This window comes from Schistocerca cancellata, chromosome 2, assembly GCF_023864275.1.
Source record: "Schistocerca cancellata isolate TAMUIC-IGC-003103 chromosome 2, iqSchCanc2.1, whole genome shotgun sequence".
NCBI classification, from domain to species: domain Eukaryota; kingdom Metazoa; phylum Arthropoda; class Insecta; order Orthoptera; family Acrididae; genus Schistocerca; species Schistocerca cancellata.
The window spans coordinates 1,098,290,352-1,098,318,104 of NC_064627.1; positions in this window are offsets into that span (position 1 = coordinate 1,098,290,352).

Consider the following 27,753-nt stretch of genomic DNA (forward strand, 5'->3'; position numbering starts at 1 on the left):
GCCTAGAACCACACGGCCACAACGGCCGGCTAAACATTATCAGCCAGTTGTATCTTGACATAATTGATCCAATGCAGTTTCAATGAGAAGCTTGTTCTTGTGCTTTACTTTTGCGTTTCCATATTCTGTTACTCTTATTTGCTTTTGTTGCGCAATCACTTCCCTGTAGTTGTATTATTGCAGCACTATGATCACTATGCGCTAAGTGTGGTTTCACCTACCATGTGCAACAGTCGGGGAGTGGTTTCTCGTTGACTGTTGTTATGTCTGTTTCGCTCTGCGCTATATTGTTATCGTACGTTGGTGGCTGTCATTTTTTGTTTAACGCATATACAGGGTGAGTCAAAAAAATGTATACACACTTTGAACTGTCACAGACAATTTATTTCCCATTCTACAAGGTTAAATATCTGTGAGAAAGTAATGTTATGTTTCTTCAACAGGTGGAAGCAGTGGCAAGGAAGTAACTGCAACATGGCGGACGTGCGTTTGAGCTTTGAAGCGCGGAAGCAGATAATTAAGTGTTACTGGAAGTTTGAGAATGTAGCTGCGGTTCGAAGACAGTGGAGAAGTGAGTATGGTACAGAACCACCTTCAAGGTTATCAATTACACGTCTACGAGACAAATTCGAAATTCTTGGAACAGTGTGTGATGTGCATAAAGGTCGATCAGGGCGACCTCGTACAGCTACAAGTGATGATTCCACAACTGCGGTCTTGGAACTGTTTCAGCGTTCGCCTCAAAAATCTTCAAGGCAAGCGGCATGTGAGAGTAATGGAAGTGATAGTAGTGTGCTACGCATTCTGAAGAAAGGCAAGTTTCGTGTGTACCTTCCAAGGCTGGTGCATCAGCTAAGTGATGACGATCCAGATCGAAGGTTAGAATTTTGTGAATGGGTTCAAGAGATGGTGAGACGTGAACCGGGATTTATGGGTAGCATAATTTTGTCGGATGAAGCCCAATTCAAACTCAATGGAACTGTTAATAGGCACAATTGTGTGTACTGGGCTGAAGATAATCCTCACATTACAGTTGAAAAGGTTGTGAATTTGCCTGGTTTAAATGTGTGGTGTGGTTTGTCTGCAAGAGGACTCATTGGGCCTTTCCACTTTGAAGGTACTGTTACTGGAGAAACTTACCTAACAATGCTGGCTGATTCCATATTCCCTGTCATTCGTGCACTGTACGGTAATGATGGGTTTTATTTCCAACAAGACGGCGCCCCGCCGCACTATCATAGGGACGTGCGACCATACCTGGATCACAATGTGCCAGGCCAGTGGATAGGACGCAGGGGACCAATCGAGTTTCCTGAACGCTCTCCAGACCTCACGCCGCTGGATTTCTTCTTATGGTGCGCAGTAAAAGATGAGGTGTACAAACGTAAACCACGTGACCTGGACACACTTTGGAATGAGATTCAGGTGGAGTGCGCATAAATCTCATTGGACACTTTGGTACGATGTACGGAATCAGTGGTGACTCGTACTCAGAAATGTATTGATGCCGAAGGCCACCAGTTGGAAAATTAATGGCATTTGCAAAGTAAATTTATTTTTCCAATTGGACTTTAAGCTTTCCATTTCCAGAAATTTAACATTGTACAACGGGAAATAAATTTTCTATGACGCTTCAAAGTGTGTATACATTTTTTGACGCCCCCTGTAGATTACGCTCGAAATAGTTTCATTTATGGTGTCTCCTCTACCACCTGTGGTGTTCGGATGCCATAGTGAGGATCTTGCGTTTATGTCGGCTGTAACCAGAAGTTTCTTTCCTTTTGCGTAGTCGGCTGCTATTAGCAGTATCCTGCCCACTCGTCTAATACAAGATGCCTAGGAAGCGGTTTTCTTGGATCGCTAGACAACAAGCAAATCGTATTAACGGAGTTTGTCACAGTAAGTTAAATTGACGATACTTAACTTTGCGTATTCTCAAAGGGGTGTCGCAAGCAAATGGCGACATACAAAAAAATCAATGTGCTTCGGTATATACAATTTCAATGCAAGCAAAACAAAACGTTGACAAGTCGCTGCTGTCGCGTTTGTATGACGGCTCGTCTTCCATTGCGTCCACGGCTTTTTTTTTTTTTCTTTATTGAATTTCAATTCCCCCCGAAGGGGGCGGGCTGGCAGCAGCTTAGTGTGCCGCTCTTCAGCCTATAGACTTTGTGAGAAAGATCAAGAGAATAAATAATAAAAAACAGGCGATAAAATCGGAGACTTTAAAGAGTAACATGGCGTAAAGAAATCGTGGAACGTAAAACAAAGAACAGAGGGATGATGATGCTAATAAAATACATACGAAGCAGACAGGGAAAACAATAGACAGACAATTAAAAAAACACGGCGACAGTCTGGATTCTGTTCGCAAAAGACATAAAATTCACACCTAGCGACAGCATGGTTTCTGTTCGCAACACGAGAAAGACAAACAACACTGAATAGTCACTGGAACACTGCACTAAAAAGTTGGCAAATGTGACACACCACAGTCGAGAGCAGGTGGGGGGAAACTGGACAGAAGATGGGAAAACGAAAAAGGGGGAAAGGAGAGTAAAAGCGAAGGGGGGAACCGGGAAAGGAGCTGATGGAGGATGAGGACCCATAAGAGGGGTGGGGGCCAGACGTGACAGGGAGTGGGGTAGGCAGAGGAGGGGAATACAAAAGGACTTGGGGGGGGGGTGAGAAGGGAGGTAGGGAGAGGTTTAGTGGGGAGAAAACAGGACGGAAGGGGGGGGGGAAGAGGGAGCCCAGGGAAAGGACAGAGGAAAGGAGGGGGAGTGAGGATCAGAGTTGATAGGAAGGATAAATGGAGGGAGAGAGGGCATCGTCTGGGAGGGGGAGTTGATGGAAGCCACCTTGGGAAAGGAGATGTAGGGTGTAGAGATGGAGGGTAGGGGGGACACAACGGTGAAGACGTGGCAGGGATGGGAGAGGAGAGGAGCAACCAGGGGGTGAGGGGGTTCAAGACGGCGGGAGGTGTAGAGGATGCGGATATGTTCGAGGAATAGGAGCAGATGGGGGAAAGGAATGAGATCATAGAGGATCCGCGTGGGAGACGGGAGGCGGATACGGAAGGCGAGGCGGAGTGCATGACGCTCAAGGATCTGGAGGGACATAGAATTTGGGGGGGGGGGGGGGCTCCACGGCTTGGCGGTGCGGCGCTTATATTCTCTTCGTATAGATGCCGCTCCTGTCTTGAGGTCGTCCTGGAGAGAGTACTACAGGCTGACGTCGACTCACAGCCCTCTCTGCTGTTCCGTTCTTCATCGTCGTGCCGGCTATTGTCGTTACGCCGGAGCACCATTTTAATCGACTGTGCGTATAGTTCGATATTGTGGGAGTATTGTGAGTAGAGTGAGGCCACCATCCAGGTGTCGTTCCATCTTGTGTGGTCAGCAGCTACCGCATGACTGTTGCACACCTGTGATACGTTAGAAATCGTTATGTGAGTAGGTTCGACGATCATGGCTGCCTTCGGTGGAGTACAACCAGTCAGAGTTCTACTGTCTTTTGGCGCTGATATTAACGCATTGTTGCGTGAGTGTGGTTCCTGTACGCATGCAACGTCTATTCCTTCTTCAGTTATAATCTTAGGTAGTTCGTTACTTACTAATGTGCCGTTCATCATGTTTAGTTGTAAAGTTCGCAGACCTTTTCTGTTTCCGGAGCTACTCGTATTGAATTCTAGCCATTAACCTTCTACATAACATTTTATATAATAGACAGTCTGGTCCTCCACCATTATTACAAGCACGTTTTCTTTGTTTGCATGGAATACAGCCAACTGGGTATCCACGAACGAACATTCTGCTCGTTTGTGACCAGTCTCGCCGCATTTTGCACAGGTTAATTGTTGCTCTCTACAGTATTTCGTCGAATGTCCCAGCCCACAGCATCTAAAACATTTTTGTCATAGTAGTCCTCTGTGGTCAGTGCTTGGAAGTTTATGTATACCCTACTTTGGTGCAAGAGAATTGCTCGTACTTTTGGTGTAACCTTCAGGACGATACTTGTTGTACCTCGTTCTCTTTGCCTTGTTTTAAAATTTATTTTCACTTCTTCCGAAAACTCTTCTTCAGTACGGTTTTCTTCCAAGTTCAGTTTATGTAACGGTGACAGGAGTTCATCATCAATGACTGTTGTTGGGACGCCATGTGTCGCGGGTAGCGGTCTTCTCTTTTTAGTCTCCTCGCATTTGATGTTTCCGATAGCACCTGCTTTTGTGAATAGCTTTTTGCGCTCTTCTTGCGTGGTTGTTTCTACTATTACTACAGTCCGTGTTGTCCTTATTGCTCTAAAATTTCGCAGCCCTTTCCTGTTTCTGTTTGTTTTTATTCCTCTAATTGTCAGTTTCTCTTTTTCTGGGTCAATTTCTTTTCTCAGCGTGTCTCTGACCTCATTGGTGTTCTGTTTGTTCGTCAATCTGATAAAAAGTGTTGTGGCCTGTTTCTGTTTTGCTTTTTCTATTTCCGTAGGTATTATACTGTATTTGGATTTCACAGTTGATACTACAGATCCAGAGGCCTGTGTAAGGTATCTTTTGTTTGTAAGTTGGCTGTTTTCATCTAACACTTTTTGCAGTTCAGCCTTCTGATATTTTGTTTTATCTTTCGCGTCCGGCACATTTTCTCATAGCAATTACATCACCTGTTGCCTTAACGTCTCGTTTTCATCTTTCAGAACATCCATGTGACCTTCTAGTCTTGACCGACGTAGTATTTCTAGTTGTTGCCTGAGTCTGACGTTTTCTGAGTTCAGTACTTCTGTTTCACCCGCTAATCTTGATTGCGTCAATACCAGTGCCCATACTCGACTCCTTACAGGCCGGGGGACGGTTGCGGAGACATTTTTGCCTTTAAATTCCGCCGAAAATATTTCTTCGACAGCTGCTATTTCTTCGGCATTCGATGTATTTTTGAGACATAGTTATTCGCCATTTGGTGGCAAGTTCCACTGTCGCCCTTGTTAACTAGTTAAGGTGATTTCCTCTCATTTTGCGTTTGCAGCTTAGGCAGAGAGCCGCTGCATTTGCGCTTAGCTGCTTCCACTGAAAAAAAAAAACAGCTGGTCGCAGAGCGTCGTCCAATAAAATTTTACTGCCAAACATGCAGGCAGAGAAGACCCAGCAAATCATCTCACTACACCCTGACAGCCAATGTGGCCCTTTCCCCCCTTGATGGCGTAGTAGTGGGTACAGCCAGTCACAGGGCTGGAATCGACCGACGTACCAGTTTCCTTCCCGCCAAAATGACGTCACCTCAAAATTAGCTAATCACAGAGAGTCTCTTCCCGCCAAATGAATCTTCATTGGCATATTTAAACTTTGGAATCCCTTCCAGAAAGAATGAAATCAAAATTATGGTGACTGAGCACTTAAATGTACGTTAAATAAAGTATCAAACAGAAATTAACGAGTAAATTCAAATGGTTCTGAGCACTATGGGACTTAACATCTGAGGTCAAATAATGGTTCAAATGGCTCTGAGCACTATGGGACTTAACATCTGTGGTCATCAGTCCCCTAGAACTTAGAACTACTTAAACCTAACTAATCTAAGGACATCACACACATCCATCCAGAGGCAGGATTCGAAACTGCGAGCGTAGCAGCCGTGCGGTTCCAGACTGAAGCGCCTAGAACCGCTCGGCCACACCGGCCGGCATTAACGAGTAAAACTGATTATAAACTGTTAAACTGTTCCAACAGCTTACTTAACACACCGTGCTTATGGGATTTAGAATATGCTTGTGGGTCCGAATCTGAGCAATTATAATAAAAATTTTTCGTGCGCAGTAGAGTACATTTTGCAGTTAATCAGTCACAGCACTTCCACAAAGAAAACTCAAGAGTGACCACTAAAAACGGGGAAATATGTGGGCCGGCCAGGGTGGCCGAGCGGTTCTAGGCGCTACATTCTGGAAGCGCGCGACCGCTACGGTCGCAGGTTCCAATCCTGCCTCGGGCATGGATGTGTGTGGTATCCTTAGGTTAGTTAGGTTTAATTAGTTCTAAGTTATAGGGGACTGATGACCTCAGTCGTTAAGTCCCATAGTGCTCAGAGCCATGTGAACCATTTTTAAAATATGTGGAGCACTTCGCCTGGGATGTTTTTCAGGGGGCCATCTTGCTACGGATCAAAAATAAACGTGCACAGCAAGGGTTGTACCAGGCGGGGTGGCGCAGCAGTTTTCACACTGGACTGGCATTCGGGAGGACGACGGTTCAAATTCCCGTCCAGCCACACTGATTTAGGTTTTCCCTGATTTCCCTAAATTGCTTCAGGCAAACTCCGGGATGGTTTCTTTGAAAGGGCACGGTCGATTTTCTTCTCTATCCTTCCCTAATCCGATGGACCCGATGACCTCGCTGTCTAGTCCCCTCAAACATACCAACCAGCCAATCAAGAGTTGCATTTGCGTTGCTAAGTCTACTCATTTTGGAAAAATGTTTCTGCGGCGGTTGTCAGACACCATACATAGTCAATGTTCACAAGAAATAATGTTGCATAACGATGCAGGGATTTGCGCCGCCAAGCAAAGAAAGATAGTCGCACTTCGCGTACCGGTTTGAGTTCCACCATCTAGTTCCACGGCCGCCGCCCCGTCATACATTTCACTAGAAAACAGGGGTGGGTGGGCCTCCTCCATGTCCGTACAAAGAGCAGCACCCGAAGGAGTCAAATGGTTCAAATGGCTCTGAGCACTATGGGACTTAATGTTGTGTACATAGTTCCGCATAGTCAGTGCGTACACAACTTTCCCACTACAGCGCGCCCCACTAAGCACAACAGCGCAGGCACAGCGCTCGTCCGGCTCTGCACTACGAGATGGCGCTGCCTTAGAGACGGACCAAATTCTGCTTTCGCCGATCCGCGTATTAATATGTAACACAGCCAATGAGATTGCTGCTAATGTAGAACCTTTTCTCCTCGCGGATCACACTCGCGCAGTGATACCTGAACGCGTGAGGTATTATAACGAGTGCATTAGTCTGTACCAGTCTATAGTCAAGTTCAGTCTGAGCCTAATAAGATTATCATATTCCTGTACATAGCGATGAAGATAAATGTATAGACACTTTGTCAAGTATCAGAGATATGTGAGAATAAGATTAACGTACCAAGACCAAAGGAACTTCAGGTTGTCGATTGTAAATAGCATCCAGAATCAAGTTAAGTAATTTTATGCTTGTTATTATTGTAATCCCCCCCATGAACCATGGACCTTGCCGTTGGTGGGGAGGCTTGCGTGCCTCAGCGATACAGATGGCCGTACCGTAGGTACAACCACAACGGAGGGGTATCTGTTGAGAGGCCAGACAAACGTGTGGTTCCTGAAGAGGGACAGCAGCCTTTTCAGTAGTTGCAAGGGCAACAGTCTGGATGATTGACTGATCTGGCCTTGTAACAATAACCAAAACGGCCTTGCTGTGCTGGTACTGCGAACGGCTGAAAGCAAGGGGAAACTACGGCCGTAATTTTTCCCGAGGACATGCAGCTTTACTGTATGATTAAATGATGATGGCGTCCTCTTGGGTAAAATATTCCGGAGGTAAAATAGTCCCCCATTCGGATCTCCGGGCGGGGACTACTCAAGAGGATGTCGTTATCAGGAGAAAGAAAACTGGCGTCCTACGGATCGGAGCGTGGAATGTCAGATCCCTTAATCGGGCAGGTAGGTTAGAAAATTTAAAAAGGGAAATGGATAGGTTAAAGTTAGATATAGTGGGAATTAGTGAAGTTCGGTGGCAGGAGGAACAAGACTTCTGGTCAGGTGACTACAGGGTTATAAACACAAAGTCAAATAGGGGTAATGCAGGAGTAGGTTTAATAATGAATAGGAAAATAGGAAAGCGGGTAAGCTACTACAAACAGCATAGTGAACACATTATTGTGGCCAAGATAGACACGAAGCCCACGCCTACTACAGTAGTACAAGTTTATATGCCAACTAGCTCTGCAGATGACGAAGAAATTGAAGAAATGTATGATGATATAAAAGAAATTATTCAGATAGTGAAGGGAGACGAAAATTTAATAGTCATGGGTGACTGGAATTCGAGTGTAGGAAAAGGGAGAGTAGGAAACGTAGTAGGTGAATATGGATTGGGGCTAAGAAATGAAAGAGGAAGCCGCCTGGTAGAATTTTGCACAGAGCACAACTTAATTATAGCTAACACTTGGTTTAAGAATGTTGTATACATGGAAGAACCCTGGAGATACTAAAAGGTATCAGATAGATTATATAATGGTAAGACAGAGATTTAGGAACCAGGTTTTAAATTGTAAGACATTTCCAGGGGCAGATGTGGACTCTGACCACAATCTATTGGTTATGACCTGTAGATTAAAACTGAAGAAACTGGAAAAAGGTGGGAATTTAAGGAGATGGGACCTGGATAAACTGAAAGAACCAGAGGTTGTACAGAGTTTTAGGGAGAGCATAAGGGAACAATTGACAGGAATGGGCGAAAGAAATACAGTAGAAGAAGAATGGGTAGCTTTGAGGGATGAAGTAGTGAAGGCAGCAGAGGATCAAGTAGGTAAAAAGACGAGGGCTAGTAGAACTCCTTGGGTAACAGAAGAAATATTGAATTTAGTTGATGAAAGGAGAAAATATAAAAATGCAGTTAATGAAGCAGGCAAAAAGGAATACAAACGTCTCAAAAATGAGATCGACAGGAAGAGCAAAATGGCTAAGCAGGGATGGCTAGAGGACAAATGTAAGGATGTAGAGGCTTATTTCACTAGGGGTAAGATAGATACTGCCTACAGGAAAATTAAAGAGACCTTTGGAGATAAGAGAACCACTTGTATGAACATCAAGAGCTCAGATGGAAACCCAGTTCTAAGCAAAGAAGGGAAAGCAGAAAGGTGGAAGGAGTATATAGAGGGTCTATACAAGGGCGATGTACTTGAGGACAATATTATGGAAATGGAAGAGGATGTAGATGAAGATGAAATGGGAGATACGATACTGCGTGAAGAGTTTGACAGTGCACTGAAAGACCTGAGTCGAAACAAGGCCCCCGGAGTAGACAACATTCCATTGGAACTACTGACGGCCTTGGGAGAGCCAGTCCTGACAAAACTCTACCATCTGGTGAGCAAGATGTATGAAACAGGCGAAATACCCTCAGACTTCAAGAAGAATATAATAATTCCAATCCCAAAGAAAGCAGGTGTTGACAGATGTGAAAATTACCGAACAATCAGTTTAATAAGTCACAGCTGCAAAATACTAACACGAATTCTTTACAGACGAATGGAAAAACTGGTAGAAGCCGACCTCGGGGAAGATCAGTTTGGATTCCGTAGAAATACTGGAACACGTGAGGCAATACTGACCTTACGACTTATCTTAGAAGAAAGATTAAGGAAAGGCAAACCTACGTTTCTAGCATTTGTAGACTTAGAGAAAGCTTTTGACAATGTTGACTGGAATACTCTCTTTCAAATTCTAAAGGTGGCAGGGGTAAAATACAGGGAGCGAAAGGCTATTTACAATTTGTACAGAAACCAGATGGCAGTTATAAGAGTCGAGGGACATGAAGGGGAAGCAGTGGTTGGGAAGGGAGTAAGACAGGGTTGTAGCCTCTCCTCGATGTTATTCAATCTGTATATTGAGCAAGCAGTAAAGGAAACAAAAGAAAAATTCGGAGTAGGTATTAAAATCCATGGAGAAGAAATAAAAACCTTGAGGTTCGCCGATGACATTGTAATTCTGTCAGAGACAGCAAAGGACCTGGAAGTGCAGTTGTTCGGAATGGACAGTGTCTTGAAAGGAGGATATAAGATGAACATCAACAAAAGCAAAACGAGGATAATGGAATGTAGTCGAATTAAGTCGGGTGATGCTGAGGGAATTAGATTAGGAAATGAGACACTTAAAGTAGTAAAGGAGTTTTGCTATTTGGGGAGCAAAATAACTGATGATGGTCGAAGTAGAGAGGACATAAAATGTAGACTGGCAATGGCAAGGAAAGCGTTTCTAAAGAAGAGAAATTTGTTAACATCGAGTATAGATTTAAGTGTCAGGAAGTCATTTCTGAAAGTATTTGTATGGAGTGTAGCCATGTATGGAAGTGAAGCATGGACGGTAAATACTTTGGACAAGAAGAGAATAGAAGCTTTCGAAATGTGGTGCTACAGAAGAATGCTGAAGATTAGATGGGTATATCACATAATTAATGAGGAAGTATTGAATAGGATTGGGGAGAAGAGAAGTTTGTGGCACAACTTGACCAGAAGAAGGGATCGGTTAGTAGGACATGTTCTGAGGCATCAAGGGATCACCAATTTAGTATTGGAGAGCAGCATGGAGGGTAAAAATCGTAGGGGGAGACCAAGAGATGAATACACTAAGCAGATTCAGAAGGATGTAGGTTGCAGTAGGTACTGGGAGATGAAGAAGCTTGCACAGGATAGAGTAGCATGGAGAGCTGCATCAAACCAGTCTCAGGACTGAAGACCACAACAACAACAACAACATTATTGTAATAAATGTGTGTGAAAATTAATCAAGTTCTGTTTAAAGTTGGTCACCGTCAATCTGCTACTGTAAGCGTGCAAGTGGCATTTCTATCGTCTGACCTAACGGCAGAAGATAAACACGCCACAATAACACCACGAGACATATTGCTGACACTCGCCCACTTCGTTAGAGCGACAAGTCAAATAATCTGATGGTGTGTGTACGGAATGTCTTACAGTATACACACCACATTTAACATCTCAGGTCATCAGACCCCTAGAACTTAGAACTACTTAAACCTAACTAACCTAAGGAAATCACACACATCCATGCCCCAGGCAGGATTCGAACCTGCGACCGAAGGAGTCGCCGTGGTAGGTGCAGCGTCAGCGTGGTATACCGATCCAGAGTCCGGCGATTGTCGGCGGATGCGTCAGTGATGGGAGTCCTTACATTTACGTTTACCTGCTAACTGTACACTTGGCAAGTCCGAAATAACGTCCACTGCCGTATCGCCTTCCGTGGCAGTGTCCTGTTTAGTGAGGATGACCTTAAACTGACGGACAGCCTCGTCCCGCATAGTCCACGCGGAACTCACCGAGGCCTCGGCCTGGTTACAAGGACTTTGTAACCTCCCCCTCACTTATCGACCTTAATGACAGTGAAAAATTAAACCGCGTGAACCTAATGGAATTTTGGGAAAAGCAATCGTCACCGAAGTTAATCTGTCGGTAAAGAGGGAGGAAAGGGTTACATCTAAATGAAAGGAAGAATGCTAATGAAACTGGTGGAAATTAATTTTGAAATAGGGGTAAAGTTAATAAAGAAAGTAAATGTGCGACCGTTACGTTAACAATCAACTAGCGGTAATTAGATATTTGAGATTTGGGGGAAATTATGGTCGCCAGTCCTAAGGACAGTTACTATAGTAACTGAAAAAAAGGTTATTACACATATAATTAGCACTAGAAGCGTGGCAACTGAAGGTTGACACGTGCAGTGTGAAAACTGAAAGTTTGTCAGAAGTAATAAATTTCGCTACACTCTGACTTAATTTAGCAAAAAAATTAATAAAATAGGAAAATCGAAAGTTAATTTAGTGACTGAAGTTAATAGTGAGCTTTCTTTCTGAAGCACATCGAAATTCAGTAAAATACGGTTAGTCTTGGACTGCCTCAACAATCATTTCAAAAGCTACTTGAATCTACGCAATTTAGAAATAAGAGATTTAACTTTGAACTTGAATTAAATGATTCTGAACAATTAACAATAGTAAAATTTAGTACGTACCAAGCTGAGCTGCAGTCACAGGTAAGCTAAAATACGGTAACAAAACTCGCACTCTTAATTTGTGCTTGTGTAATCTGAATATTGTAGCCAGCTATGAATACCTTAACTGAACTTTGAAATTAAAGCAGTGAAATCTAATGATGCTGGCGTTTGAATTTCAACGACAATCGGGTTCATTTCGGAAAAGGAAGGGATCCTGCTTGGTAATGCAATTGGGACAATGAGCAACAAAGGTTCATGCTAAGTTGCTGTATTTATAGTTAAGAAAATGGTACAGTTCGAAAAGCTGAGGTCTGCCATACAGTTCTAAAACTTTACGTGCTTCCAGTCTTCCTTGTTGGTTGATTGAAGGTTTGAAGCCGTCGATCGAGGAGGTGGCGACAGTCACTCATTGTCGGCCGTCGCTGTTGCAGAAGCTGGATGTTGGCGCGCCTTCCTCTCGACACGGTCACCAGGCGAAACGGGCACTTGACGTGCGCCAGCTAATGCTTCCCGTCCGCGACACCGTGTCAGAAACTATCATCGCAAGTCGAGCGCAATTACATGCTGCCAAACCCCGAAAGCGCGGCAGCTCGCGGGAGCGTCACACAACACACCTGCTCCACTCGCTACTCCAGCCAGACTCTCTCTGCCCTGCCCGCGCTCCACGCGGCAGAGTTAACACTACCAAAGATCCTAAACACTTTCGTTCTTCACACGACCTATCGATGTAATCGTTCGATAGCAGTTTTCCCTAGGCAAGACCCAGCGTAAAAATACAAATAATATTTATGAAACAAACCAATTATACATCGACATAAATGCATAAATATATATATATACAAATAGTAAAACAATTACAATATACGAAGACACAGAAATGTTATATATTCAGGTAACAAAAATAAGGGAAACAAATTTATAGTACAATAGATGGAAATGGGACGATATGCATTTCCGGCGTTACAACTTGACCGCTGCCGACGGCGATCGGAAGTCGACACATGTCGGGAATCGACATCCCCACGTTGTCTGGCCCGTTGCGATTTCTTTGGATTCGACACAAACTTGTAGGTCGGGACCTACATCACTGCCAGAGACGGAGTGCCCTCCTTGCGAGTGAAAGATACTCCAAAATACTCGAACTACTGGTGCTGCGTTGTCACTCCTCCCAGCAGTTGTTCCCCGACGCGGTTTGGGGACCTCGGAGGCGTCATTGCTTTCCTGACGGTGAAGAAGAAGAGGGGCAGCATTGGGCGCACTCTTTGGCGCAACAGAGGGTGCAGCCTCTAGAATGGATTCCGATTCGGACTGTGACGCGGCTACCGGTGCTGGTTCACATAGTACTGCTGGCGCAACTCTTTCAACAGCCTGCAGGTCAGCCAATGGTGTTTCCACAGTTTCAGGCAGAGCAATCACCGCAGTGCTGGTGAGGGATCAGTCGCAGGATCGGGGTACGTAGTGTCCACGGCAAAGGCTTCGGCCGCCATCTCGCGGTCAGCCACGCGACTTTCTCGTGTGCGGGAGGCGACCAGCGCTTCCGCCACGCATGTCACCTCGCCCTGGCCGTCTTCTCACGGTAACTGCACGTGACGGCTACGCATGGGGCGGTTTTATCGGAAATGTCCGGCGCCATTGCAGAAAGAACATGTCGCCGGTTGGCCACTATAATTTATAAAGTCCCGGCGTCCAGCCAGAAATACAAAAGACGATATATCTCGTCTGACAACCATTCGGTTACCTCGAATTCTGTTTTCAGCCTGATAATTATAGGCAGACGGGCATTTCTCTTTTGGTGACCGAAAGCACAGTTCCGCATGGAATTAATCTGCGAGAAATGGTTTCGTTCCGCTACTCAAAATGTAAGCTAAATACCCGAAGATGTCCGCCCCCGGTAGCTGAGTGGTCAGTGCGACAGAATGTCAATCCTAAGGGCCCGGATTCGCTTCCCGGCTGTATCGGAGATTTTCTCCGCTCAGGGACTGCGTGTTGCGTTGTCCTAATCATCATCATTTCATCCCCATCGACGCGCAAGCCGCCGAAGTGGCGTCAGATCGAAAGACTTGCACCCGGCGAACGGTCCACCCGACGGTAAGTGCCCGCATCTCGTGGTCGTGCGGTAGCGTTCTCGCTTCCCACGCCCGGGTTTCCGGGTTCGATTCCCGGCGGGGTCAGGGATTTTCTCTGCCTCGTGATGGCTGGGTGTTGTGTGCTGTCCTTAGGTTAGTTAGGTTTAAGTAGTTCTAAGTTCTAGGGGACTGATGACCATAGATGTTAAGTCCCATAGTGCTCAGAGCCCGACGGTAGGCCCTAGTCAGACGCCTACACACACACACACACACACACACACACACACACACACACGGAGACCAAAACCCGCGTCAAAAGGTGCTTCAATTTTCGGACACCCTTACGTTAAGCCGGCCGGAGTGGCAGAGCGGTTCTACGTGCTACAATCTATAACCGCGGGACCGCTACAGTCGCAGGTTCGAATCCTGCCTCGGGCATGGATGTGTGTGATGTCCTTAGGTTAGTTAGGTTTAAGTAGTTCTAAGTTCTAGGGGACTGATGACCTCAGCAGTTAAGTCCCATAGTCCTCAGAGCCATTTGAAACTTACGTTAACTAAGAATTCACACATTTCGGAAGAGGATGATTTGAAGAATAACGAATTCATGAACGCGACTAGTTGTACACCAAACAGTAACTTTTCGCTAACTGGAAGTCATTTCTCACGCATTCATGAATTTCGAAAGCAGTCGGCCAACGCACGCATCTTTCATAATCGCACTGAATATTGTTCGGACGTATTTCAGAATTGTTGCAATCCATACTACTCACAAATGTGTTGGAAAGCGCAGAAGAACCGGCACCGCGAACAACAAACCGCCGAACGTAAAGCAATTGTTAACACCAGCCTCCGCATTACGCCGGAGAGCTCGATGTGAACAGGGTGGCGGCCAGCCCAGTACTAAATACGTCCAACGATACTTAAGTTCGGTGATCGAAAGAGAACCGGTGTACTCAGCGTGCTGTGGCCGTGCGGGAGAACGTAACAACACGTCCAGACGACTTAGTTCTTTTGCAGATCACTAGGAATTTATCTGGCAGTCTCTCGCTATTGGAAACACTGCCTTTCAGAGGAGAGAAACTGGTATCGAACCGACAGCCTTCACGTTCATAGCACGACGCTCTAACCTTCTGAGCTAGCGGGCTACGCAACGCGGCCGCGTCAGCAGACCAATGCCCGAGCCAGCATCTCACTACCTTTATTACGACCATGCCAGGAGCCAAAAATCATCACAGAAAAGCTATGTTCCGGAATCGGAAATCAAACTCGGGCCTCCTGGCTGAAAGCAACATATTGTAGAAACTTTCTTTTCTTTTTGACCTCCGAAATTGGACGTGCATGAAAAGCTCCGTAGCCACTGTCGTCCCTAGTAACATCTCCGCAGCCTGTTTCTCCGTTCAAAAAATGGCTCTGAGCACTATGGGGCTTAACATCTATGGTCATCAGTCCCCTAGAACATAGAACTACTTAAACCTAACTAACCTAAGGACAGCACACAACACCCAGCCATCACGAGGCAGAGAAAATCCCTGACCCCGCCGGGAATCGAACCCGGGAACCCGGGCGTGGGAAGCGAGGACGCTACCGCACGACCACGAGATGCGGGCCCTGTTTCTCCGTTATATAATTGTTTTTCGATAATTAATTGAAACGCTCAGCTGCCGACTGTTGTTGTTGATATACCTCGATGGGGACAGCTGAAAATCTGTGCCCCGACCGGGACTCGAACCCGGGATCTCCTGCTTACATGGCAGACGCTCTATCCATCAGAGCCACCGAGGACACAGACGAATAGCGCGACTGCAGGTACGTATCCCTTGCACGCTTCCCGTGATACCCACCTTCCCAACTGTCCGCAATTTACATACGTAATGTTCCTAATAGATATTTGCCCATCCACTCATTACTCACGCCCACTAAGGTGACTAAGGTGACAATTCCTTAGTTGGCGCGAGTAATGAGTGGATGGGCAAATATCTATTAGGAACATTACGTATGTAGATTGCGGACAGTTGGGAAGGTGGGTCTCACGGGAAGCGTGCAAGGGATACGTACCTGCAGTCGTGCTATTCGTCTGTGTATTCGGTGGCTCCGATGGATAGAGCGTCTGCCACTTAAGCAGGAGATCCCGGGTTCGAGTCCCGGTTGGGCCACACATTTTCAGCTGTCCCCATCGAGGTATATCAACAACACCAGTCGGCAGCTGAGGGTTTCAATTAATCAAAAAATGGCTCAAATGGCTCTAAGCACTACGAGACTTAACGTCTGAGGTCATCAGTCCCCTAGACTTAGAACTACTTAAACCTAACTAACCTAAGGACATCACACACATCCATGCCCGAGGCAGGATTCGAACCTGCGACCGTCGCAGCAGCGCGGTTCCGGACTGAAGCGCCTAGAACCGCACGGCCACAACGGCCGGCTTCAATTAATCATCATACATTCTAGAGAAGCTGCACGGTCATCAATGGTATCTGTTCTTTCGTGAACAGTTACTATCTTCAGATAATTGTTTTTTGATGCGAAGAAAGTGTGTTACTTTTGAAAAATTTAAAATACATTGGCAGATGTGGGGTTCGAACTGACCCTTCCTTTTGGGAGCCAGAGCTTAAATATGGCACCTTAAACCACACCTTTCCGGCGCTTTCTGTCTTAACTGGAACGTGCAGCATTATAGTTAATATCATATTGACGCAAAGAGGAAAACATGGTAACAAACGACAGATAAGTCCGTTCCCTAGCAACGGCTACGCTGGTTTCTTCGCCGTAATGGGAAGCTAATGACATTCTCCGGGTGAGGATCGCACTAATGAGCTGAACATTATGATACGTAAGCGTTTCCTTCAACGGTGCCGACGCACACGTGATGATTGTCTGTGGTTGGTTGGTTGGTTTGGGGAAGGAGACCAGACAGCGTGGTCATCGGTCTCATCGGATTAGCGAAGGATTGGGAAGGAAGTCCGCCGTGCCCTTTCAGAGGAACCATCCCGGCATTTACCTGGAGTGATTTAGGGAAACCACGGGAAACCTAAATCAGGATGGCCGGACGCGGAATTGAACCGTCGTCCTCCCGAATGCGAGTCCAGTGTCTAACCACTGCGCCACCCCGCTCGGTGATTGTCTGTGGAGTGTCAATAAGTACGTCATATTAGATATTACTTTTTCGCCCGGCCGTACATCAAAGGGCAGACCTTTCAACGGAAGTCACTTCTGCGCCTAGTTGCGGTACGTCGCCCTAGCAGTACATCTACATCTACATCTACATCTACATTTATACGCCGCAAGCCAACCACCGGTGTGTGGCGGAGGGCACTTTACGTGCCACTGTCATTACCTCCCTTTCCTGTTCCAGTCGCGTATGGTTCGCGGGAAGAACGACTGTCTGAAAGCCTCTGTGCGCGCTCTAATCTCTCTAATTTTACATTCGTGATCTCCTCGGGAGGTATAAGTAGGGGGAAGCAATATATTCGATACCTCATCCAGAAACGCACCCTCTCGAAACCTGGCGAGCAAGCTACACCGCGATGCAGAGCGCCTCTCTTGTAGAGTCTGCCACTTGAGTCTGCTAAACATCTCCGTAACGCTATCACGGTTACCAAATAACCCTGTGACGAAACGCGCCGCTCTTCTTTGGATATTCTCTGTCTCCTCCGTCAACCCGATCTGGTACGGATCCCAAACTGATGCGCAATACTCAAGTATAGGTCGAACGAGTGTTTTGTAAGCCACCTCCTTTGTTGATGGACTACATTTTCTAAGGACTCTCCCAATGAATCTCAACCTGGTACCCGCCTTACCAACAATTAATTTTAGATGATCATTCCACTTCAAATCGTTCCGCACGCATACTCCCAGATGTATTACAGAAGTAACTGCTACCAGTGTTTGTTCCGCTATCATATAATCATACAATAAAGGATCCTTCTTTCTATGTATTCGCAATACATTACATTTGTCTATGTTAATGGTCAGTTGCCACTCCCTGCACCAAGTGCCTATCTGCTGCAGATCTTCCTGCATTTCGCTACAATTTTCTAATGCTGCAACTTCTCTGTATACCACAGCATCATCCGCGAAAAGCCGCATGGAACTTCCGACACTATCTACTAGGTCATTTATATATATTGTGAAAAGCAATGGTCCCATAACAGTCCCCTGTGGCACGCCAGAGGTTACTTTAACGTCTGTAGACGTCTCTCCGTTGATAACAACATGCTGTGTTCTGTTTGCTAAAAACTCTTCAATCCAGCCACACAGCTGGTCTGATATTCCGTAGGCTCTTACTTTGTTTATCAGGCGACAGTGCGGAACTGTATCGAACGCCTTCCGGAAGTCAAGAAAAATAGCATCTACCTGGGAGCCTGTATCTAATATTTTCTGGGTCTCATGAACAAATAAAGCGAGTTGGGTCTCACACGATCGCTGTTTCCGGAATCCATGTTGATTCCTACATAGTAGATTCTGGGTTTCCAAAAACGACATGATACTCGAGCAAAAAACATGTTCTAAAATTCTACAACAGTACCTGGACACTGTGTTCAGATGTGCTCGCCTCTGCCGTGGCATTGAGCGCTTACAGCGCCATCGCCTTCGGCGTCTGACGACAGCAGGGAAGCCGTGCTAGTGGGACGGATCAGAAGGTGGTAGTGGTGTAACGGTCAACACGGTTGCTTCCCAAGCAGTTGATCAGAGCTCGAATTTGGCCACTGCAGAAAGATTGTTTCTTTTTATGTAGGTGTGCACGTTCCACGCCACGCGATCCTCGAATTCCCGAACTGTTGCAATACTAATAGTTGTTCTTCCCCCCTCGTCTCACTCCATGTAGGCTACTGTTCTTATCGTCAGACTACGATTCACAGCATTGAGTGTTCCTATATGTCGACTTGTCTGGATTTGGCTCGGTTGACGCTTGGGAATGGGCATATATAGGGTGAAAAGTATTTAAACCGACGAACTCTGGGATATTGCAGGGGACATCAAAACAAATATTTTTCCATAATGTCATTTTTTTCCTGTGAGGAGTATTTAAACCGGTTGAGGAAGATTTCCCTGGCGGCAAATTAATTACACCAACAAACACTTTTCCAATTTTTTTTATGACCAAGAGACAACACATTAACACAACCCAATTTAAATTACAGTAGATTTTCAAAAATTGCCTCCATTGACACGTAAAGAAAGGTTACACCGTCGGATCATGTTCTGTTTGACACGAGCAAAAACCCCAGGAGTATTCTGAATTGTTCCTGCTGCTGCTACTATCCGGGCAACCAGATCCTCTTCTGATGCAACAGGGGTTCCGTCAACAATTTTGCGCATCTCTCCCCACACAAAAAGTCCAGAGGGGACATATCTGGGGATCGAGCAGGCCATGGTACAGGACCACCTCTGCCAGTCCACGTTTCTGGGAACCTTCGGTCCAGGAATCGACGCACACGACGGCTGAAATGTGCCGGCGCCCCGTCATGTTGGAACCACATGCGTCATCTTGTAGGGAGCGGGACGTCTTCCAGTAATTCTGGCAATGCTCTGGTGAGAAAACTGTAATAGTGCCTGTCATTTAATGGCCTAGGTAGCAGCCGGACGGTGTGTCCGAGTGGTTCTAGGCGCTACAGTCTGGAACCGCGCGACCGCTACGGTCGCAGGTTCGAATCCTGCCTCGGGCATGGATGTGTGTGGTGTCCTTAGGTCAGTTAGGTTTAAGTAGTTCTAACTTCTAGGGGACTGATGACCTCAGAAGTTAAGTCCCATAGTGCTCAGAGCCATTTGAAGCCATTTACATTCGTCTGATTCGTCCCCATGTTACGTGCAATTGCGCAAGTGCTGATTGAAGGATTTCGCTCCACATACCGCAAGACCTTCCTGAAATTGCAGCGTTCTTACCGTGCGACGGCGCCCCCGTCCAGGTAATCTGCTAAATGACCCGGTCTCACACAGACGTTGGTACACAGCAGTAAAGGTCGTACGATGCGGGATACGGCGATTAGGATATTGTTGTTGACAAACTCGCTGTACAATTCGTCCGTTGTGGGGTGCAAACAGTACGCGCCAACCATATCAAGGTACTCACTACAGGTGTATCGCTCCATTAGTAAAGAGAGACAATGCTCTACTACACTGGTGGACAGCAGTTGCCTACAACTGAAGATCGTAATACGGCCTCTAACAACTGAAGATCGTAATACGGCCTCCACCGGCTTAAATAATCCTCATAGGAAAAAATGACATTAGGAAAAATATTTGTTTTGATGTCCCCTACAACCTCCCAGCGTTTGTCGGTTTAAATGCTTTTCATCCTGTATGTAGAGGACAAGCGAGAAGCACGACTGGAGGGGAGCAAATCGATAAACTCACAACGGACCCTTTCATTCCACTGTAGCTGCAGATTGGAGCATTAGTGTACCGAGATGCAAGAATGGGGTCAGCGTACTGGACCACATCATTATTGCACACTAGCTCCGAAAACGAAGGGTAAAGGCAAAATGAAAAAAGCAATTTTTTTTCTTTTTAATCACAGTAATTTAATGCTAATGACAGCATGTGACGGTAGCATGAAACGACGGCGAGGGGGGAAGAGGGGGAGAAGAAAGTAAGGGAGCTAACAGCACCTTCTTTTTTTTTTTAATGCCTTCATCGGTGATATTCTGTAGCTTTGATCGGTATTGTTGGCTCCATTCGGGACGACAGTGTGGAAAGAAAACAGAAACATAGTGGATGAAACGAGAGGTGTGACTAGGTTTCTTCCTTGACGTAGACATAGCTGAAATAAAGCAGAAGAGAATCGAAGGAAAAGAGAGGAATGACATCGGGACGATGCTGGTTTCTTGCAGGTTTAGGTAATACCAACATTGTAAAAACACTTCGAGCAAAATGTTTTAATAGAAAAATTATCTTCTGTTGCGTCTACTCCAATTGTGATGAAAAACTTCTTGCCACGATTAAACGAAACGTCAAAGTAAAAAATGTCGCAGAGATAAAAAAAAAGTTCTTCAAAGTGCCGTGGAATGGTAAACGAAGGCTGCATGACACAGTTACGTGAGGAGACACACATAGTTGAGGAAAGCGTGCGTAGCATTACGTGTTGCGCCCTAATGGCGCGTTGACGACGCTGTACAGTAACACTTCTTGGTAAGGAAAAGGCAACAGCACAAACCTACTAGGGAAACGAAAGAAGAAAGGGCCTCTTCATTTGTGGCCTTAGACGTAAAACGTAAATGTTGCGGCAAGAAACAAAGTGCGTTTGAAATACAAATTCCTGTTCTGGAGTAACTAAACCATTTTGGGACAGCGAATTCTGCGAGGTGAACCAGTGAAAACAACAATTGCTATGAGGTATCTGTAAACTTCTTCAAGTACATAGGAGGTGCTAGATGTCACATGTACAAGTTTTTGGAATGCGGAGTGAATTGCCACATTTAAAAAGTATTGAAACATTTCTCGATACTGCACATGGCTCTGTGTGTTCCCGTAATGCTGTCATACCTAGGTGAGGAACCGGGCCGCATCTGTAAGTTCGAGACTAAAAAAACTGCGTGTCCTCCGTTAGCTACGATCCAATTAGTAGGCGCTCGTTTGCTGCTTGGAAATGGGACGTAGCCGGTGTCATCAGTGTGGAGACGTCAAAGGTGTCGACGAGGTGCGACTGATAAGCGGCAACATGTGGCGTCCCACCTCGGTTTGAATTTAGGGCATTTGACGCGATCCCACCACATGCGTCACATAGTCCGGACGGAGTAACGTTGATGGCTGGCTCTGAGCACTATGGGACTTAACTTCTGTGGTCATCAGTCGCCTAGAACTTAGAACTAATTAAACCTAACTAACCTAAGGACATCACATACATCCATGCCCGAGGCAGGATTCGAATCTGCGACCGTAGCGGTCGCTCGGTTCCAGACTGTAGCGCCTAGGAAGTAACCTTGATCCTGTAGAGGTTGTCACTAGTCGGTATGGTGTTGTTAATCACTTTACAGCATGTGATCCGGACGTGAGATGCCAAGTAGTTGGCGAACATATAGCGCCTCGTTTCCTTCCAGTGGCGGTGTGCTTTCCGGACTTGGTATTTCTTTCTCGACGGCCGGCCTCTGATTGCTTCGTCGTTCCAGTGCGAGGCTCCACATAATCTGGCGTTATGTAACTCTTCGGCTTGTAGGAGAGCCGTAAATACGCTAAATGAAAGGGGACCACCCTCGCAACTACTGAAACCACCTGGAAAGTTGGTGTGGTATCTTCGAAGTAACACATCTCTGGGGTACGAGCCATCCCTACGCAGCTGGGATACTTTGAATATCTTCCCCGGCACAATATCCAGTACATAGTTTGCGTAATGGCACTTCCGACTTCCTTTGTCACATGGAAGATTTGTGTCAAAAACCAGCTTTGAACAGTAGGACACTGTTGATGTACTTTTTGTGCCAATACCAGGTGTCGAGGGAAACGCATTTGTGCTAAAGCTCTAATGGAGTGCGAAAGTATTCGCTAGTTGTTAGTTGTAGTCTGTAGATTTGCCTGAAAAGACATACCTAAGATTTCATGGCGGTCGTTGATCTGGAACCACGGGCGTTCAGTTTCTCGAGGATCGATGTGAATGGGGTTCAAAACAGTCTTGCGCTGACTAATGTCGGATCCCGAAACACGCCGGTATTAGTGAAGGATGGAGCATGCAGCATCGATGTCACCCCCTGCTGCAAACAAACAGGTCGAGGTCGTCTGCAAAGGCACGACAGGAGACCCGTGTGTCGCCAGTCGATATGCCCCGATACACGGAATGAAGTTCACGCAGCAGGCGATCCAGCGAGATTGCAAAAAGAACCATGCAAAGGGTGCGGCCCTGTTTTACTGGACCGTGACCTTAATAGACTTTGACAGCTATCCGTTTAACGTAAGTCGTGACTTGGAGTTAGATAACATGTTCACCATTTCAGTAGCGAATTTTGTACCAAAACCTGATCGCAGCATAGCCGTCTTCAAGTTGACTTTTTCGAGGCCTTGCCAAAGTTCACCGAAAGAATCGCCGAAGGTGTTCTTGCGGTTGTAACAGTGGCGATGAGGTATCTATATGTGAGCAGGGCGTCAAAGATGGTATTGCCAGGAATCGCGCTGCACTGATCCCCGTGTAACGTCGCGAGTCAATACGTGATAACTTTATTGCAGTAAGCTACTTTGCAGAACAGCCCAAAGCTGTGAAGGAGACAGCCAGTTGTGTGTTAGCAATGTCTCATTCGCACCTGTCGCTATGCTAGCCTTGGGAAGCGGTATCTGTGTCACTTCGAGCGACTGAATATTCAAACCCCTAAAAATCTAAATAAACTGTATTAAATATTATTTAATATTGTTCAAAGTCGATACACTGCCTTTTATTATTCAAGAGAATATGGTATAAACATTTCAGCCTTCTATCTGTCATAGTTTCACAGTTAGAGGAAATTACCTAAAACACCCCATACCGACACTCCGACTAAAAAACTCAGTTAAGAATAATAACAGTTCGTCTTTTAGAATCATTTGAAATCATTACTGGAGTTCACAAAATGTCAGGTCAATTTATTTGGATTTTCATATTAAAAACGTTAGCTACTTTTCATTTTCGTAATTTACAATCCAGAAAAGATTATTATTTAATTAATATCTATTTGTTTTGTTGTTGTGGAATGAATGAGAATGAGTGAGAGTGTGTAAGTGGGACATATGTAGAAATTCAATATTGTATATTGTACCACATTACATAACAGTAGTGGGGAAGTTGTGTTTTCCCTTCATTGCTGAAGACATAAGTCTAAGAGTACTTGCTTTTGTAAGAAGTTAGTCAGAACAGACGTTTGCAGAGTAATAGTTTTCTAAATAAATTCCCACATTAGTTTTCCTTTCGTTTGGTTTTGTTAAACATTATATTAATATTTGCATATTGAAATGACGTAAATGCAACTGGGAATAGTGATTGGCATAGGACAGTTTTGGCGCGAGAATGATCTCGAAGGATTGTTCTGACTGGCTGGACATTTTAATCAACTAATCAGAATTTAGCAGTTCCCGTGCACTGCTAGGTAGTTATAGGCTGTGGAAGGAGCAGCACTGAGGAGTCGCTGGGTAGCTATTGAACGTGCAGGTCATGTTGAACGTGTCTGTCTGCACAATGTGTAAAATGAAGAAGTTATTGGTATTTCACGTTGGTTGGTTGTGTTTGGGAGGAGACCAGACAGCGAGGTCATCGGTCTCATCGGTTTAGGAAAGGACGGGGAAAGAAGTCGGCCGTGCCCTTTCAAAGGAACCATCCTGGCATTTCCCTGGAGTGATTTAGGGAAATCACGGGAAACCTAAATCAGGATGGCCGGACGCGGGATTGAACCGTCGTACTCCCGAATGCGAGTCCAGTGTGCTAGCCACTGCGCTACCTCGCCCGGTGGTATTTCACGTCCAGATTTTGTTGCCGTAGAAGCAGTTGCATTTACGGGTAGTTTTGTGAAGTTTGAAAGTTCTAGAATTGTTTTGTTGGAAAGATAAACGAGTGTGAACTTTCGGTCTTTGTAAAATTCCGCGTGGCGCGTTTCGTATCCGTATATTGAATATTTGGCGAGCAATTTCTTTAATAGAAATCTATTGAAAAGGACTGAATGTGAAACTCATATACAGTAGCGGAGTATTGACTGTGAAATTTTCTTCAACGCTGCTTTTACGTCGTCAGCACAGTACGTATGTATGCAGAGAAACGGGTTGGTGATCTGCTGCCGTACTGAGGTGGGTGGAACTTTTGCGGTGAACAGTGCAACAAACGAACCAAGTGTAACCCGCCCCGCCGCAACTGCTGAGAACCTTTTCATCGCTGTTTTCAGGCGGGCGGCAAAGCAGTGAGCAACGAGTTTGTAATCGGTGATCAATAGTGTTGTTGGCTGTGGGAATCAGAGTACCTTTGATGGCATCATTGACAATTTACAACAACGTTGCGACCAGAAAATCCCAAAACTGAACATAAAATTCAAAGGCTATGCCAGCCGCCCCTGGTACCTTTCATCTAGCGCTGATTTCCAAAAACGATCGTAAAGAAGGTGCTTCAAATCACGAGTGAAGACATTCACAGCGTCGACGTAGACATCCATTTCTTGAAGTAGGTTCGCGAAATATCTGTGAGTTTCCGATAACATCTCGAACTGAGATGTAAGGAGATCGCCGTTTTCTCCTATCGTTGGCGGTGGCTCTTGTCTTCCCTCGTAGTCTGGTAAACGGACGACTTTCCCCACAGATAATGCCTAAAGGTTGACGTTTAACAGGAGTGCTGCTTCCTTGAGCCCTTTGTAACGTACGGAGTTCTGCTTTGATGAGTTTCAACAGAGGAAGAAAATCAGCTGTGCGTCACGTGCGGCAGGGACTGCACTGTCTCCAAGTGTCAGTGAAACGAAGATCTTCTATAAGCGCCTTTATTGCTTGACACTTGTTCAGGCGCGACTGTTGGCCTGCGTCGTAAATGACACAATTGAAATCGCTCCCTAGTACTGTGACGCAGTCATGACTTCGGGGCATACATCAGTAGTAAAAAATCGATCGCATGTGCGTCTGTTGTCTGACCCTGGCGGAGTGTACACGTTGACGAACAGCACATCTGCTACCGTACAGGCGGTGCCACGTCCAATTTGGCAACCTCGAAACATTTTGAAAATCTTACAGCTGATGTACTAAATCTGCGGATCCGCACTGTGATTCTGTATCAAGATTTAAAATCGACCTAAAACCTGGTATGAAGTCACCTTCAGCAGTGTTCAATTGTTGTAAAAATGCTATGGTTCAAATGGTTCAAATGGCTCTGAGCACTATGGGACTTAACTTCTGAGGTCATCAGTCCCCTATAACTTAGAACTACTTAAACCTAACCAACCTAACGACATCACACACATCCGTGCCCGAGGCAGGATTCGAACCTGCGACAGCAGCGGTCGCGCGGTTCCAGACTGTAGCGCCTAGAACCGCTCGGCCACTACGGCTGGCTAAAAATGTTGTTGTTGTTGTGGTCGTCAGTCCTGAGCCTGGTTTGATGCAGCTCTCCATGCTAACATATCCTGTACAAGCTTCTTCATCTCCCAGTACCTACTGCAACCTACATCCTTCTGAATCTGTTTAGTATATTCATCTCTTGGTCTCCCTCTACGATTTTTACCCTCCACGCTGCCCTCCAATACTAAATTGGTGATCCCTTGATGCCTCAGAACATGTCCTACCAACCGATCCCTTTTCTAGTCAGGTTGTGCCACAAACTCCTCTTCTCCCCAACTCTATTCAATACCTCCTCATTAGTCATGTGTTCTACCCAGCTAATCTTCAGCATTCTTCTGCAGCACCACATTTCGAAAGCTTCTATTCTCCTCTTGTCCAAACTATTTATCGTCCATGTTTCACTTCCATACATAGAACTCCTTAAAAAATCACCCAAGGTTTCCAATTCGAAAGAACAGTCGATCTTGTTAATATTCACTGTCGTAACGACAAAGGCATTCCGTCGCTCAGCAGGACACATGCGAAAGACAAGAAAACAGATGGACGCTAAGAGAACTCGTCAGTGTCCAGGCCTTCCCCTTTTCAACGTCCACCGCCCAGTCCATGACAGAAAGCTTGGCTACTGCGGGGCTGCTGACATCCAATGGCGTTGCTGTGTCCCGCCATCGCCGCTGTTGCAGTGCCTGCGCATGCGCTGAGGCAGAGCTTCCGGTTTCACGCAACTGAACTTCCTCGCGCGAAATTCGTTGCAAATTTTGTTGCTCGCTTGAGCTACCTTCACGGGATTCGCTTGGCGGTATGGCGAACTGAGATGAAAAAGAGGGCTTCAGATCGCTCTCAGTGCTACTTTCATCTGTGTGTGTGTGTTGTGTGTTTCAGGGGGGGGGGGGGCTCTTTGTAGTGACCTTCCTGTTACGCCCTTTGTTCGATTTTGAAACATTCGGAGTTGCTGACGCATCACCTGAATCAGGTTATGGGGCAGCCTCGAGAGCCAAGCTTGACTCCTTGGCCTCCTGTACGAAGTCAGAAACGGCAATTTCGACAGTTGCAGACTGCTTTTGTTCAACAGTTCGTTCCTCCGCTACAACTTGTGTAGGTAGCGGCTGTTCGGGAGGTGGTGACGTGATACTTTTCACAATCCCACTCAATCAAGGTTGTACTCGAAGGCATTTCGAAGGTGGCCTTCCAAATTACAAATTCCGCTTGTCAGCGGTTGTCCGCTGTAGGAAACAAACACCCGACAGCAGCCTATGAGCAAGTACGAAGGAATGTGCCTGCGTAAGTCGATACGGACGGATCGTACACCACTGTTCACCTGATAGTAGTTTTTCGTTTGTGATCCCAATAACATTGCTATACGGTGGAAAACATTGGCTGTTTTCTTGTTTGGGTACTCAGGTGGTATGTTTAAAAACACGCACCAATACGGAGTTCGTGGCATGAATGTTGCAAAATAACAGTACTAATTCACAATGTCAGGTCATTATTCACAATGTTGAGAATGGCTGTGGTGTGGGACCTGAGTGGGGTACGGTCAAGTGAGGGGTGCGCCAGGGATCAGTGTTGGGGCCACTCCTGTTCCTTATTTATATAAATGATATGTCCTCTAGTATTATGGGTAACTCTAAAATATTTCTGTTTGCTGATGACACTAGCTTGGTAGTAAAGGACATTGTATGCAACACTGGCTCGGTTTCAAATAGTGGAATACATGACCTAAGTTCATGCCTTGTAGAAAATAAACTAACTCTAAAGCACAGTAAGACTCATTTTTTACATTTTCTAACAGACAATTCAACAAAACCTCGCGTTTTAATTTCACAGAATGGGCATATGATTAGTGAAACTGAACAGCTTAAATTTCTAGGTGTTCAGATAGATAGTAAGCTGTTGTGGAAAGCCCACGTTCAGGATCTCGTTCAAAGACTTAATGCTGCCATTTTTACTATTCGAA